Source organism: Manis pentadactyla, chromosome 8 (assembly GCF_030020395.1).
Source record: "Manis pentadactyla isolate mManPen7 chromosome 8, mManPen7.hap1, whole genome shotgun sequence".
In the NCBI taxonomy this organism is placed as follows: Eukaryota; Metazoa; Chordata; class Mammalia; order Pholidota; family Manidae; genus Manis; species Manis pentadactyla.
Window position 1 is genome coordinate 63,805,131 of NC_080026.1, and position 16,772 is coordinate 63,821,902.

Consider the following 16,772-nt stretch of genomic DNA (forward strand, 5'->3'; position numbering starts at 1 on the left):
ACTACTCAGCCATAAGAAAAGGAGAAATCCCACCATTTGCAGCAACATGGATGGAGCTGGAGGGTATTATGCTCAGTGAAATAAGCCAAGTGGAGAAAGAGAAATACCAAATGATTTCACTCATCTGTGGAGTATAAGAACAAAAGAAAAACTGAAGGAACAAAACAGCAGCAGAATCACAGAACTAAGAATGGACTAACAGGTACCAAAGGGAAAGGGACTGGGGAGGATGGGTGGTTAGGGAGGGATAAGGGGTGGGGAGAAGAACGGGGTATTATGATTAGCAAGCATGGGGGGGTGGGAGAAAGGGGAGGGCTGTACAACACAGAGAAGACAAGTAGTGAATCTACAACATTTTGCTATGCTGATGTACAGTGACTGTAAAGGGGTTTATAGGGGGGACCTGGTATAGGGGAGAGCTTAGTAAACATAATATTCATCATGTAAGTGTAGATTAATGATAACAAAAAAAAAAAAGCAGTTCCTGTGTGGTGACCTCCAATGAGTTCTACACAATGGTATAAAGGGCATATAAAAGTGTAGGCAAAGGGTCTGTTTGTGTTTATACAGAGGATCAAAGCCTAATTTGGCTACCCTGGAAATAAACTAAGATACGATATGAAAAAGAACTTCCAACATCTGCACTCTCTGGAAGACTCATGCCAGAAGATGATCATCAAAAAACCCCAACAAAGATCCACGCACTGCTACAGCTGTAGATGCACTCATCCCACCTGTTCCTGGACTTGCCATGGGAATGAAGAAGGAGATATCTAAGCTGGCCTGTGCATACAGTAAAACAACAAATTTGACTGGATCTATACTGTTGGAACTCAACCAAGAATTAGGAGAAGTGCAAATTGCAGCGCTCCAAAATCTTACAACTTCAGACTGTTTACTATTAAAAGAACATATGGGATGTGAACAGTCCCCAGGAATGGGTTGTTTTAATTTGTCTGATTTCTCTCAGACTGTTCAAGTTCAGTTGGACAATCTCCACCATATCATAGATAAGTTTTCACAAATGCCTAAGGTGCCTAACTGGTTTTCTTGTTTTCACTGGAGATGGCTGGTAATTACAGGTATGCTTTGGTTATATAACTGTACTCCTATTATGTTAATGTGTGTGAGCAATTTAATTAGTAGTTTAAAACCTATACATGCTGAAGTTACTCTACAAGAAGATATGTCAAAGAAATAATCAATCTTCCCAGGTTTTCTTCCGCCTGCTACTTCTATAGCTTTTCTTCTTCCTTCCTAATTACAACCCTTAAATAGAATTCGTGCCTCATATCAAATTTACCGAGTATCATAATTCTTCCAAGTGGTAAAGACACCTCAAGACAAATGCTGGGCATAGAAGCCACAGGGCATAAATATGCAAAGAAGTAAAAAGCTAACCTTTTCAAACAATAAGGCTTCTCTCTCACTAACCAACTTTACATTTCCCTGTATGGCCCCGGAAGATGGCTGGTTAGCCAGAGACGGGTAAGATTCCTCAAGGGAGGAACAACCTAAGACGGGCACAGTCGCAGGGGAGCCATCAGTTGAGAAATTGGGGATCAAGGGAGGTGAGGCTTAGAACCTCACCCCCCCTGTTCTGAGAGAAATCTTGTGCATATGTGGATGTTTTATTGCCTTTGTCTAGCTTGGATTAACACATAGTCTACAGGCACACACCTGATCATCTACATTTGCTCTCTTACAACACTAAACTATGTTTTCTTCCTTTACCTTGTATCTACCTACAACTTCAGCATTTTATTAAAAATAATAATAATAAAGAGAGAAATGTGGTATCCACATATATATCAAGTATAAAAATCAAATGAGTATTCATATTTGAACTGTTTATAGTTCATAATACATGAGCAAAACCGAAAGTTTCTGTGATGACTGCCCTTGTACTGTTCACCATGTAACTTATTCACTATGTAAGAAATTGTTCTCCATGTAAGAACTTGTTCATTATACTTCAGAAGATTGGAGACTGACAAAAATTAGGCTTGGGGTGGATTAATGATTGTGCATTGAGCACTGACTCCCCTATACAGAATTTTATTGTTGTTAACAACCATTTGATCAATAAATATGAGAGATGCCCTCACAAAAAAAAAAAAAGTACACACTTCCAATTGTAAAATAAATAAGTAACCGGGATGTAATGTATAGCATAAGGAATATAGTCAAAATATTGTAACAACTTGGTATGGTGATAGCTGGTACCTAGAATTATCATGTATATAAATTTTGAATCACTGTGAAAAAAAAAATGAGAAACACAAATTACCAATTTACCGAATAAAAAGAGAACATTATTTCAGATCTTGTAGAGATAATTTGAGTATTTTTGATACACATAATTGAATCCCTATTTCTACACAGAAAACCCCGGCAACAGATGGCTTCACCTAAGAGTTCTCCCATAATTGAAGGGAGAAATATTCCAAACTTGCATAAAACTTTTCTGCAGGAGGAAGAGAACAGATGGGAACACATCGTAAGTCTTCTTATGAGGTCAGCATAATATTGATTCTGAAACCTGATAAGGACATTCATTATAAGATAGGAAAATTGCAGACTGTTCACTCTCATAACGACAGGTGTAAAAGTCCTTTATTAAATATTAGTAAATCAAATCGAACAATATATAAAAAGTATATTACATTATGACTAAGTGAACTATTATGAGTATGCAAACTTGGTTTCTCCTTATAAAATCAATCAACACAAAGTTTAACAGAAAAAGCAGAAAAATTTTATGATCACCTTGATAGTTGCAGAAAGGCATTTGTCAAAATTCAATGTCCGTTAATGACAAAATTCCTAGTAAGTTAGAGACAGATGAGAATCATCTGATAACAAATCTAACCACTCATCACTTACCCCACCAGATACACTCACAGCAAAATACTGGAAACCTTACTCCTGTAATTAGGAACAAGACAGGGATGCCTGCTACACCACTCTTATTCAACATTATACTGGAAGCAGTACAAAGAAGCAAGAAAAATATGTAAAAAGTGTTAGAATACAAAAAAAACTTTTATTATTTGCAGATAATATGGCCTTGTTTACCTGAAAGATCAAGAGAATTTAGAGAAAAACTATTGGCACTAGTTAGGTCTTTGAAGATAAAGTTGATGTACAAAAATCAGAAGTGTCTTTTTACACTTCAACAAAAAGATACAAAGTAAAATTTTAAAAATTTACATTAATGTAGAAAATATCAAACACATAGGAATGAATCTAAGAAAAGATTGTGTAGGACTTCTACATGAAAACCAAAAATTTACTGAAGAAATTAAAGACTAAATGAATGAAAAACTACACCATGTATTATTGAGTCAGTATCGTCAAGATGTCAATTTTCTCCAAATTAATACATATATTCATTGGAATCCCAATCAAAATCATAAGTCTTTTTGATTGGGGGGCACACTGACAGCTGATTCTAAAAATCATACAGAAATGCAAAGAATCTGTCATTCAATAATCTTCAAGATAAAAAATAAAGTTGGAGAACTTACACCAATTATCACAAAAGATACTATACATCTATTAGTGATTTCAAAAAGCAACAAACTGAACAGTAGAATGGAACACAGTCCAAAATCTTAGTCACATGTATTTAGGACAAATGTTCATTGGAAAAAGCAGTGGCCTTTCCAAGAAAAGATGCTGGGTGAATAGGATATCTATGGGCAAATAATACTGGGACGAGAACGCTTGTTTCACCAAACACATGTAAATTCCAGATGGACTTCAGAGCTAACTGTGACACATAGAACAATAAAGCTATTTGAGGTGAACATCATAATACATATTTGAGAACTTGGGTTAAAGAAAGTTATGGATAATTTTTTCTAAAGAAAGGGCACAAACACCACTGATCATAAAAAAAAGATAGTGGGAAATTAATCTGTATTAAAATTTGAGGCAACTTTCACGATAGAAGTAAATATTTGCAACACATATATTCAACAGAAGTCTTGTATTCAAAATACTTATTTTTTAAATCCTATGGATTAATAACAAATGACCTACATTTGTATTACAAGTATCAAATCCTGGCACTTAGAAATCTACTTGGCTTGTAAATTGATTCTTTTAATTGGGCCTCAGTTGCAAAGAATTGCATAATTCTTGTCTCGTAACACATTCTCATCATTGATTAACATATGACTTTCCTTTATTCAGTTAACTCTTTAATTATTTAAAATGGAATATAGCCATGAACTAATCACCCTTTAAAAAGACAAGAACTTTGCATTTAACCTGCATCTAGCCGTATTTTTTCCCTTTCTCTATCTCCCTGCTTCCTTCAATTCAAGTCAACCGCCATCCTGAATAGCATGTCCTTTTTGCCTAATTTCCTGTTATTTTTTTACATCAATATGTATTCCCAAAAAATACATGTAGTTTTTTGTTTTAATTACTTTTTACCTTATGAGAATGCCATAAATATTTCTAGATGTCACTTTTATCACTAAATGCTATATTCTTAAGATTCATACAAAGTTTTGTTGTCGCTGTTGATTTTGACTGCTGTGTAATATCCACCTCTGAATATACCACCATTTCTTCATCTCCTTTTCTACTTATAGACCATGGGCTGGTGCCAGGTGCTGTTTTAAACATTCTTGCATGTGTCTCCTATGTCAGCTATACAAGAATTCCTCTTGGATATATGCTTATATGTTTAATTGCTGGACCATAGTATATACGAATTGTCAGCTATCTGTTCATTTTTCATCTCACCATTGTCTGTTTTTCACAGGGTTTTTCCAAGTTACCATATTTTATCAATCCTAATATATACTTTTTTTATCACATCTTAAATTCTTTAAAATAGGAATATTCTTACCATCAATGATGTATCATGGTTTAATTAATAGTGTTTTTTTCTTTCTAAATGATACAGAAAGTAACAACTTGCCTTAAAATCAACAATGTCTTAGATTTGATAAGTATGATAATTTTCACAAAGACAACTCTTTTCGCATGTGTATTTCATCACCCCCATACTTTCCTGGTTTACAAAATGTTGAATTCTATAATTAAAATAACAAGTACCACTGGCACAAGTAAGTGTGGGTGAGAAGACTCTTGGGAGCACACACAGAGTTGGTGGCAGTGTGGCCAGGCAATGCTTGCCTCTGGCGTGAGCTCCAGCCAGGATACACTTTGGAAAGAAGGGAGATGGCATCTACCTGAGAGTCAGTTAAATGGAGAATGATGGAGAGAGCTTCTAGCTTAACTCTTCCTTGTGGCTTTCCTCAGTGCAAAACTGTGAACCTCCCTTTTCGCAAGTTGGTTGAGAAATTACGGGGCCCCGCAGCTCAGCGCAAGGAGCTCTCCACGTGAAGGAACTTCTGGCCCTTGCTGGCCTGTTCAGTGAGCTCGGGCCATTGACCAGTCCTCTCCCCAGCAAACCACGTTCACCTCCCATTCTGTTCCTGCAAAAACCAAGAAGAGTAAGAAGATAACATCAAGGAAAGGGATACTAATGGATCTTCAGCAAAACCTTACTTTTCCTCTTTGAAAACAAGACATTTAGAGGGGGTTTCATTATTTGCATTAACTTCCTGTTCTCAGATATCATGGTCTTCAAAGATCTGAGGAAATTGGAGTAAGCAGAACGAACTGAAGGGCTTTTCCCATGGCTACCAGTTCCCTGTATCTGTCTTTCTGGGATGAGCCTTTCAAGCCTTTGTAGTTCCTCAATTAGAAAGGCAACCTTGTGCTCAAGAATGAGCGACGCTGTTCCTATCCTGGTTCCACCAGTTACACTCTGGGGCTGGGTTTCCTCGCTTTGTGCCAACGCCCTCGAATTGTTGCATGGATTAATGGTGATCATTCTGACAGGGTGTTTTGCATGGTGCCTTCACACAATAAGCACCTAATCATTATCTCGAGTCACTATCTAAAGATAGCAGTGAGGCCGGGGCATTAGCTGTCCTACTCCAAAAAAGAAATTTGTTGTCACAGTGATTAGGAGCAAGACGAGAGAGTCTGGTACACTGCCAACACATTCCTGCAGTTTTCAATTTCTCTTTTCTAGGAATAGAAGCACAAAGAAGAGGGAAAGAATCACTTGACAGATGACCTTCCCTCCTCCAATTTTGTTTTATTATTTTCCTTGAGGCACCATGTCAAAAAAATTGGGAAAATTATTTTATAAAACTTCTTAGCTCAGAAAATTAAAACCAGATTTCTCTGCCTGTGGCCTCTGACTTCTCTGAGCAGATGTCTTTGGCAGAGCTCCCTGCCTCCACACCAGGATCAGTGTGCCTCCTCCTCCCACTGACCACGTGACGCACTAGCCCCGCAGAGGACCCGGAAAGAGCAGAGAGGCTGGAGAGAATGTGTAGACACGGATTCATGCACCCTGGAACAGAATATCAGTCACACTGGCCCTTTTCAGATATGTGTTCTGCAAATTAAGATGTATTTGCTTTGTAGTTTAAAAACACGCATGTATTTCATGCATATTATTCAACCCTTACAATGATGATGTAAGGGGCTGTTATTATAATGCCTTGCTTAACAAATGAGGGAACTGAGGCTTAGAAAAGTTGAATGATTTGTCCAAAAAAATGGAGCAATCAAGGTGCAGAGCCAGGACTTAAAACAACTAGTCTTCCAAGAGCTTGGGATTTATGTTAGAAGGGGTTTCAGGTATGTCTCTCCAGTTCCAACTCCCCACCACTCTTTCTTAAAACTGCCAAAAAAAAATGTGGTTATCCTATATGAAACTGTGGAAGAAGGAAGGAAGGAATTAAGAATGGAAGGGAGGATGGGAGGCACAATAAGAGACGAAGGAAAAGAGAAGAAAAGAAAAAGAGTAGCACCGTGGCATCCAGCGTCTCCACTAAAGAAACGTTAGTATATTCCCCCGGGCTTTAATGCAGGATCAGCTCCTTCCCATAAATTATCTGGAAGAGACAGCACAGCTTTGCATCGCACCACACCCAGAAAGGTCTCACTGAAATCCTCTTCAGGTATCTCTTCCTCTCCCTCAATATTTACATTCAGACTCCTGCTAACCAAGGCCCCTGCGTCCTTCTGTGAGCCTGGTGATGTGACTACCCCTGCCCTGACCCTGTCTGCCACACCGTGAGCTCAGCCACCCCGGCCTCCTCAGAAGCCTGGGCTTCCCACCCCTGAGTCTCGGGCCAGGAATCGGAGTGAACAAATTCCTCCATTATCTTACGTGTAAAGCCCATTGCTCCCCTAAAAACAGAGAATAAATAGGAGAGAGGAGAGTGCCTTGTATCTAGGAAAATGCAAGGGGGGGTCCCTCCACCACCAACTTCTGTATCTTGTATTTATTCCGAAAGTGAATTGAAGTGGATCACATTTGGCAGATGCATTTGAATTTTGAAGAGCATGGTGCTGGATACGTGGGCCTGCTCAGCACCCTGAAATGGGGAGCACAGGGATGACAGTAGTCTGGGGGGCAAAGGGGGACCATAGCATTTGAGAAGCTCAGTAACACCCAGAGTTCTGGTGCCAAGTCAAGGGTCTGCCCCATGGCACCATGGCTGCCTCTCACATTAGCTGGGTGACTCTAACATCTCAATCTTGGATGACATGAAATTCCCTAGGAGGTAAGCCACATGCTGTGAGTTCTTAACATTTTGATAGTTTGGCTGTTGTGCAGGTTTGTATTAAATCCAGACCTACACAAGCACATGTACACAGAGATCTGAAGAGGACTTTTCTGAGCATCAAAAGCTATTAGGCCTGGTGCCTCCTGCCCCTCAGTGTCCTGAGGGGAGGGAGGAGGGGAGAGGACTAGACCCTCCCCGGCTCATGGAAGGTGGTAGCTCAGTGCTGGGGATCATTAATGAAAATAATGTGTTCACATATGTTAATTGGCCAGAAGTGACTCCTCTTTTGTGAAGAGCTTGTTCTAGCTTTCACACATTTAAAAAATGTGGTTGCTTTTACTTTCCTTACAGAGTTGATGAGTTACATATTATCTATGTGTTATCTATGTTGACTCCAGGTTAGTTATATATGTTAAAAATATTGTCTCTGTTTATGAAATTATTTTCCTTAGGGTGTCTTTTGATGAACAAAAGCTTATAATTTTAATATACTCAAATTTTCATCATTTCTTACATAGATAGTATGTTTTGTGGTTTTTAAAATTTTCTTCTCCAGTGTCTAAGAGTTATTCAACTATGTTCTACTATACTTTCCCATGTTTCTCTTTTAGACATGTGAATCATCATTCAGTCTAGAATACATCTTGTGTGTGATGTGAGGTCATAACACAACTCTGTCTGCATGGATAACCATTTTAATATTCCTGTCTTTCGTGCATTGATCTGCCTTACTAATCTCTCACAAACTAGCATCCTTTCTACGCACACATCTTTTTCTGAGGTCTTTATTTTTATTTTGATAATATAGCTATTTTTCCTCTTTAAAATATGTCTAATGATTACTTACTACTTAAAGTCCATTTTTCTGTACCAGCTTTCTTTCGGTTAGAATTTTCCTGCTGTATCTTTTACATCCTTCATGTGAAGTCCAGAAAATGAATGTCTAATATTAAAAGCAACAATTGCCTTAGGCACTGCCGAAGATAGACGATATAGACCACTGGCTACAAAAATATGGCAAAAGAAATAGAATAGCAAAAGAGGAACAGTGAATTCACACAGTTACTAGAAGCTGCATGTGACCATTTCTAATCATAGAGGTGGAGACACGAGTGCAAAGTGGAGCTTCCCAGAGCCACGGCGGCCTCACCGCTGCGAACCCTCGGGCAGGAAGCGGGCGTCCACACTCCCTGGTTCAGCTGCCGCCTCTGCTGTGCACTGTTTGCGTGATTTCCTTCTTATATAGTTTTAATGCATCGCTGTGTGTTCCTTAAAAGTGTATTTTGTATTTCAGTTTTTTCAACTTTATAAAAATGTTATGCTGTATATAATCCCCTGGGCTTATTTTCCTATTTAATTGTCCACAGCTAAGGTTTATTCTTACTATAACATGCCTCTTGTTTGTTCACACATCTTTGTATGAGCACACTACAGTTTTTTCATGTACTCTCCTGTTGATAAGGATTGGGATTGTTTTCAGAATTTCTGGGAATAGTACTGCTCTGACCTTCTCATGTGAACGTTTTGTTGAAAGATACATAAACAAGTGAAATTGTGGGTTATAAAATAGATGAATATTTAACTTTATTGGTTAATAAGGAATTATTTTCCAAAGTAGTTTCACCAACATACATGCCACCATGATTCTACAGATACATGAATAATAGATGACAGATAGATAGGTAGATAGATAGATAGATGATAGATAGATAGATAGATAATAGATAGATAGATAGATAGATATAGATATAGATAAAAGCAAGCTAGCTAGCTAGATGATAGAAGATAGGTAGATAGATAGATAGATAGATAGATAGATAGATATAGGTAAATAGATAATAGAGATGATAGGATAAGATAGATCATATTTGCAAGCACTCTAAATATTGTTAACAAGGTAAAGACCAAGTTCTAAAGCCCACAGAGTAAGGAGCACACAGCCTTGCCAAGGGTCATAATTAAACTTGCCACATGGGAAATTTTGGCCTTTCATTTTCCAGAGAAAGACTGGACAGTCTAAAGTTGGAACTATTTCTTTTATGTGGTAGGACATTCAGATCAACCACTTAATGTCTTTATAAAAAGTCAAGTTTAGTGAGTTACAGTTTATACACAGTAAAAACCACTCATTTTATGTAGACAGCTTTATGAGTTTTGACAAGTATCTACAGTTATGTAGCCACTACCACAAAGTATAGAACAGTCCATCATTCCAAAAAGTTCCCTCCCGTCTCTTTATAATCAATCCGCACCCCACCCACATGTAGCCCCGGCAACCATTACTAGTTTTAGTCCTTATAGTTTTGACTTTTCCTGAAAGGCGCACAAATGAAATCAGGCGTCAAGTAGCATGCATCTGCCTTCTGGTTAGCACCATGCTTTGGGGCTCATCCACATTACTGCATGTGTCTCATTTCCTTTTATTGCTGAGAAGTATTCTGGGGTCAATGTCCAACAGTCCATGTTCTTATTCAGCAGTAGGACATTAGGGCTGTTTACAGATGTTGGTGATTGTGAGTTAAATTGCCATGAATGTTTGCCTAAAGTGTTTGAGTGGGATTTGTCTTCACTTGTCTTATGTAAATAATAAAGAATGGGATTCCTGGATTGTATGGTAAGTACATGTTTAACTTTATGAGAAACTTCCAGACTTTTCTAATGTAATTTTATGATTTTGAACACCTCCCACAATATGTGAAAGTTCCAGTTGCTATCTCTGTCCACATTTGGTATTGTCAGTTTTTTTAATTTTATCTTTTCAAGTAGGTATGTCTTCCTACTATATATTAGGTATCTCATTATGGTTGTATATTGAATTTTCCTAAGGTCTCATGATGTTAAGCATTTCAGGAAATGCTTATTTGCCATCTGTGTCTCTTCTTTGGTGCAGTGTCTGTATAAATTTTTTTCTCACTTTTAAATTGAGCTGTTTGGCTTCTTACTGAGTTTTAAGAGTTCTTTAAGAGTATAATCTGGTGGTAAATCCTTTCTCATAGGTGTGTTTTACAAATATTTTCTCTTGGTCTGTGGCTTATCTTTTCATTTTCTTAACAATGTCTTTTAAACAGTGAAGTTAGAAGACACACTACTAAATTTCCAGACTTGCTGCAGTGCTACAGGAATCTAGCCAATGCAGAATTAGTATTAGAAGAACAAATGGATCAACTGAACAGAATAGAGGGTCAACTGATTATTCAACAAAAAAATGCAAGGTAATTAATTGAGAAATGATAGTATTTCAATAAATGATGCTAAAGCAAATGGACAACCTTATGAAACAAAAAAAACCCACAAAATAAAACCTTTAATTCTTCCTTTGGACCACATGCAGAAATCAATTAGAAATGGATCATAAATCTAAAGATAAAAATTGAAACTGCAAAATTCTAGAAATAAAACATAGTAGAAAAATCTCTGGGTTAGCAAAGATTTTCTCTTCAAGCACAAAGGTACAAACCATAAAATAAAAATATATTAAATGAGGCTTCATTAAAATTAAAAATTTCCACTCAATGACTTTTCACCTTCAAAGGATCATATGAAATAGATAGGATACATATTATTACCTTCATTTTACAAATGAAGAAACTGAAACACAGAGAGCTTTAGGCCATAAAGCTGGGAACTGGTAAGGGAAATGGTCAAATATGGGTGTTGGTTTCCAAGTGCAGGATTTTGCCTCCCCATAAACACAGAAGTTAGTCTAATGCATTCTAAATGCAGCAAAGCAGCTTGTTTTAGCTGTGCCGCAACTCTTCAAGGATGACTGAAAACTGGAAGAATGTGTATTCCTATTGAACCCTTATCTCTTGCATATATATAGACAGAGATCTATGAATCCAATTAACCCTACAGATATTTGGCATGACCAGGATGAGATCAGCCCAAAATAGACTTTCTCCCACCGGTCTCCAAACTGCTCTGGTAGAAACAGCAATTATCAACTAATCTGTGACTTCTGAGGAATATAAAAGCTGATATTAGCAAGGGCTTGGCATTACCAACTTTGCCACAGGGCTTTGGTGACAACACTGAAAAGAACACAGCCTCTGTAATTCACCCACATCATATGGAAGATTACCTGTTACCTGTGACCTGGATTCCCTATGAGTTCCTCTCTTAAGACCCTGCTGGCTGGTGTTCTGCTTGATTCTGCAAGCAGTTATCTGACAAAATTCCACAGTCAGTTATCTGACAAAATTCCACCAATGAAGATAGCCCTAAAATGGACTAGAAACCATTCAAAGCTCAAAATGCAAGCTTATATCAAATTGTGTCAAATTGTCCACTGAAAACGGAGCTGGGACTAGGGGAACTGAAGCCAGTATGGAGCTCTTAGGGAGTTGAGAACAAGGGTAGAAATCCACACTAGAAATAAGCCATCATTGGCAAGAAGATTGGATCACTTCCATGTATTCTTTCCTTTTTTTTTAATAGATTTATTTTTTTGAGGTGGAATGCTCAGTGTAGACTTAGAGTCAAACAGTGGATGCCTGACAGAAAAAAGAAAACCCAAACCAAACCAAAAAACAACTTACCTCTCTCCAATGCAAGTACACATCAAGCAATAACCCTTCTTACCATTACAAGCCAGAATTCCTGTTTAAGTTCTATGATCAAAAAAACAAAAACAAAACAAAAAAATTACCATACACAGTCTACCAACAGATAGATTCCTAAATTTGGTTATCATATTAAAGTGACATTACGTAAAACAAACCATTTCAATTCCAAATTCTATTTGGTACTGGGTCCAGCACAAAAAGTATCTCCTCTATTGCAAAAACCAAACTGATTTAGTCTAACAAGAACACCTTCTCTCAGCCTGGTTTGATCTGCATCAGGTGCCAGCCGCTGGGTCATTTGCTTAGAGGAGGGGAGCAGGGTCACATTCACTGGACAAGGTCAGTGTGCCGTGATGCCACTCAGACAAGGAGGACCTTCTGAGCAGTCAGTTTGTTAGGTATCTACTGTATCTCTCTGTCCACCTTCCACCCACCTGCCCACCTCTGCCATGCTCCCACCGTTGCAGGCTCCACATGGTGCATGCTTCCAGAGAATACAGTAGGAAGCCATTCCTGAGGTCTGGCAACCGCATAGCTTACAGCCATGAGTCTCACTTCTTTGTCCTTCCCCCTAATCTGTATCTTAGGCTTCTATTACTCGACACATCCTGTGAGTCCTGGTTACAGCCTGTCCTTTTGCACCATCAGCCCTTTGAATATACTTTTACCTTGAATGAATCTTCCTGGGAAATGACGATTCATCTTTTTAGAGATAGCTTAACCATCACCTTCTCTAAAAAGACTTGCCAAATTCTCTCCATCATGCCCTCCTCTACAACTGAATCACACTCCCTTCGGGCATCCAGAACGGCATGTTTACTTCTTTTGTGGGGCTGTATTACACAGTGTCACAATAGTTGGGATTTTGCTCTGTTCGTCTATGCCTTTCTAAATCCTCAGAAATCAGTAGGCAAGAGTGAATGCTTTGTGAAAGAATGGAATCAAATCAACCAATCAATCAATAAATTAATTTAGGCTCAACACCAAGGTTTACACGCTTCTTGTTTATACCCCAATCCTAAGTGGAATTTGTGTTACTTTCTAAATTGGTTGTTTTTTTCTTTCTAATTGATACTTCAAAGCTTTGTAATACAGTGTAGCTACATTTTGGAAGTATTTGACTAGGGATAAAAAATGAAATCAGAAATCTTTTTTAAAAAAAGAGGTTATTTTAATAGACCAAACTTTATTATAGAGTATGCTACATCCCAGGCACTAAGCATATTACTTGTATTAAATTATTTAATCCCTCCAAGGGCCTCATGATGTGGGTGCTATTATTATCCCAGCTTTACAGAAGAGGAAGCTGAAGCTACAGATTGGTTAAGTAATCCACTAGGAAGTGGTGGTAACACAATTAGAATCATACATTCCTACTTCCAGGGCTGTGCCCTTACCCAAGAGGGTTGTCTGCCTGTGTCAGAGATATTAGAAGCCTCAGGTAATACAGTGTATATATTTAAGCATTGCATTTAGCTCATATTTCTTAGGTTCCCCATGGAAAAAAGTCAAACATACAGCAGAAGGATCAGAGCTGGAGTCATGGACATGCAACTTGTGAAATTTGATAGGGCTTTGAGCTCCGGAATGGTCATGCTCTACTGTCACCAACTTAAAATTCTTAACAATTTTTGAACAAGGGATCTTGCAATTAATTTTGTATTGGACCCTACAAATTATGTGTCTTAGAAAAGATATGCAATTTTCAAGGAAGCATCATGAAATAGATGGTTATTTATTTTATGATTTGTGGGTAACGATGATCATATTTTTATCCCTCGGGGAATGAAAAACAAAACAAAACAAGAACTTTGATCTGACCACATTAGATAACCAAGTAATGATACTGGATAAGGTAATCAGGATGATTCTGTTTCAAATGAAAACATCCCAAGGGACTAGTTTCCTAAAGATACTTTTTCCCCTGAAGATGTTTCCTTCTCTGACCATGCTGGCGGAGGGGAGAGGGACCGGTACATGTCAGAAGAACACAAGATGAGCAGCACGGGGTTAATGTGGGAAAGCAGGAGAGACAGGGCAAAACAGAAAGACCAGACAGAGCAGCGAGAGGAGGCTGGAAGCTGTTTAAGGAGTTTAGGTGGTGGCTTGTACGAACCAGGGAATGGTGGCTCTGAGGCTTTCTGCTGAGTCACACAGGTCAACCAGAAAGTAGCGTGAGGGAAGTTGTTGAGCAGGGAGCCTGCGAGTGAAGAGACAAGGGTTGGGTTGATGGAGTCCTATAAAGGGATGTTTGGGAAGATAAGGACTGAGATGTCTGAAGATGCCTAATGAAAGTCACCTGCATCTGAGGACTGATATGCTAGGAGAAAGCAGAGGGGTGGGGTAACTCTGAGACTTTGGGCCAAAGCAATGAAAATGTGACACTACCTTGAAAAAGCAGTGGAGTAATTCTACCATAGTCAGCCTTGCAACGTTAACGTTTGGTTCTGTCTCTTCTGTGCGGCTCCCACCTGCCAGCCGAGTATGCCCGTAGCCATCACTCATAGTTCACAAAGTGTGGTGGCCTTGCTAATCAGGCTGTGAGCAAGAGACCCCAACAAACAGGCTCGGACAGGATGGTGTGGACCATCTGGACAAATCAAAACTGTGTGGGAGACTCTTCCATATTGTGGAAATTCTACCTATTTCACTGAACAATGGTCATTTCCTACTGAATGAGAAACACTTCAGATGCATCCAGCCTGACAGAGATATTTGAAAAGGCAAGACACAGGAAATGATTCAACTTTTCAAAATAGTTATTTTCAGAAGAGTTATTGACTCACTGCTCCTTCCTTTCCTGGAGGTGCTGTTTATACAAAGTCAGAGTAGAGATTTTTCTCCCATGGACTGATCATGTTGTGATGCTTTCTGTAGCAGTATTTTGGAACCTCAGATGTCCATCAGTAAGTCAATCATGATCATCATTTCATAGCATATATGCACCTGTTATCAGGACATTCTCTCTTGGCTCTGAAACTGGCCTCCTACTTCTGGCTCTGCGATGCTGAGGCTGACACTCACCTCCATTTCTCTTTGGCCAGCCACCTCCTGTTAGGCCCTACCAACTGGTGGAGCAAGGATGACCCCATGACTAGAAGAGAAGAAGGGACTTTCTTTTTCCTACTGGCTTCCTACCAGGGTCATCACAGACTCACTTTTGGTGAGCAGCAGAAATGTTTCAAATTAAGTTTTTAATGGACACATATGGCACATTTTACCCAGTGATTATAAAAAATAAACATTCTTCTCAGGCACACATGGTATATATATATATATATATAATTGACTAAGTATTAAGCTTTAAAGCAAGCCCCAACAAATTCTAAAGAATCTGTAACATGCAGAAAAACACTTCCCTCACCATGACGCAAGGCAACTAAAAACAGCCTCATACATTTTAGAATAATATTAACAATAAAGAAACCAGTCAAAAAAAGTCTTCTTATAACTACTTCAGGGATCAAAGAAGACATGGAAATTTTAAGCATATTTAAAATTTAAACGTATTTAAACTTTAATGAAAATGAAAATAAAACATATCTAAATACATAGTACTAGCTAAAATACTACATCAAAGGAGATTTAAATATTTTATTTATGGTATAAAGAAAAGATGTCTTTACATTATTGGGCTAAGTTAAAAGAAAAAGAAGTTAGCATAAAATCGACAGAATAAACCCAAAGGTGGCAGAAGAAAGGAAATAATAAAATAACGTCAAATACAAATGACAGAGAAACCAAATATGCAATAGAGATTATCAGTAAGGTCAATGCTGTTTTTTGGAAAGAAGCTAATGGAATAAGCAAACCTCTGGTGAGACTGATTAATAAGACATAAGTAAGAGAGAATGAAAAGGCACAAATGAAACCATGAAGGATAAAAAGTGGGACATTAGCGATCAAAAAGTTAAGATAATATTATGTACAACTTTATCTTTTTTTATGTAAAAGTTTAAACTTGCCATTGATAGTGCCCCTGATCACTTAGTCTACTTTACTTCACATATAATTTTTGAACACCTACTCTGTCCAAGGCACTGTTCTGTATTCTGGGGTTTAGTGGTAAACACATCAGATAGGCCCCTGTTCTTATGGACTGTACATGTCAATAGTGGGGGGAGATGAAGAAATAAGATTTTTTCGGACAGTGCTGGGACTGGAAGGAAAATGAAAGTGACAGCTCTGTGGGTGGCGGGCCCACTCACACTGTGTCTAGGAGCAAAAGGAAACCAGCCATGAAAATCTCTGGGAGAAGAATATTCTAGACCAGAGCTATCCAGTAGAACTTTCTGTGAAGATGGGAACATTCTCTATCTATGCTGTCCACTCACATGTAGCTGTGGAGCATTGAAATGTGGCTGCTGGGATTGAAGAACTGAATACTTAGTTTAATTTTAACTTTAATTCTAATTAAAATAGTCATGTGTGTATGCCAATAAATACAAAACTCTTAATTAAAAATCAGACTCATAGAGAAAGAAACATGCTTACTAAGCTACTCATGAATAAAATAAAAAATTTAAGTGAAATCTTTACAAAAAAAATCTCACAAAGAAAACAAGAAAGAAGAAAACAAGATAGTAAATTT

The 16,772-nt window shown here is 38.1% G+C and overlaps 1 long non-coding RNA gene across 1 annotated transcript in view; it reads right to left on the reverse strand.

The window, feature by feature from the left end:
- LOC130684566 (uncharacterized) overlaps positions 1-12,436 on the reverse strand; it is a 207,716-nt gene extending 195,280 nt beyond the window's left edge. The window contains exons 1-2 of the long non-coding RNA XR_008998885.1: positions 12,337-12,436; positions 12,155-12,226 (exon numbers count right to left, since the gene is read on the reverse strand). This is a non-coding gene — a long non-coding RNA (uncharacterized LOC130684566). The remainder of the gene's footprint in view (positions 1-12,154; positions 12,227-12,336) is intronic.
- Between the last annotated feature and the right edge of the window lie 4,336 nt (positions 12,437-16,772).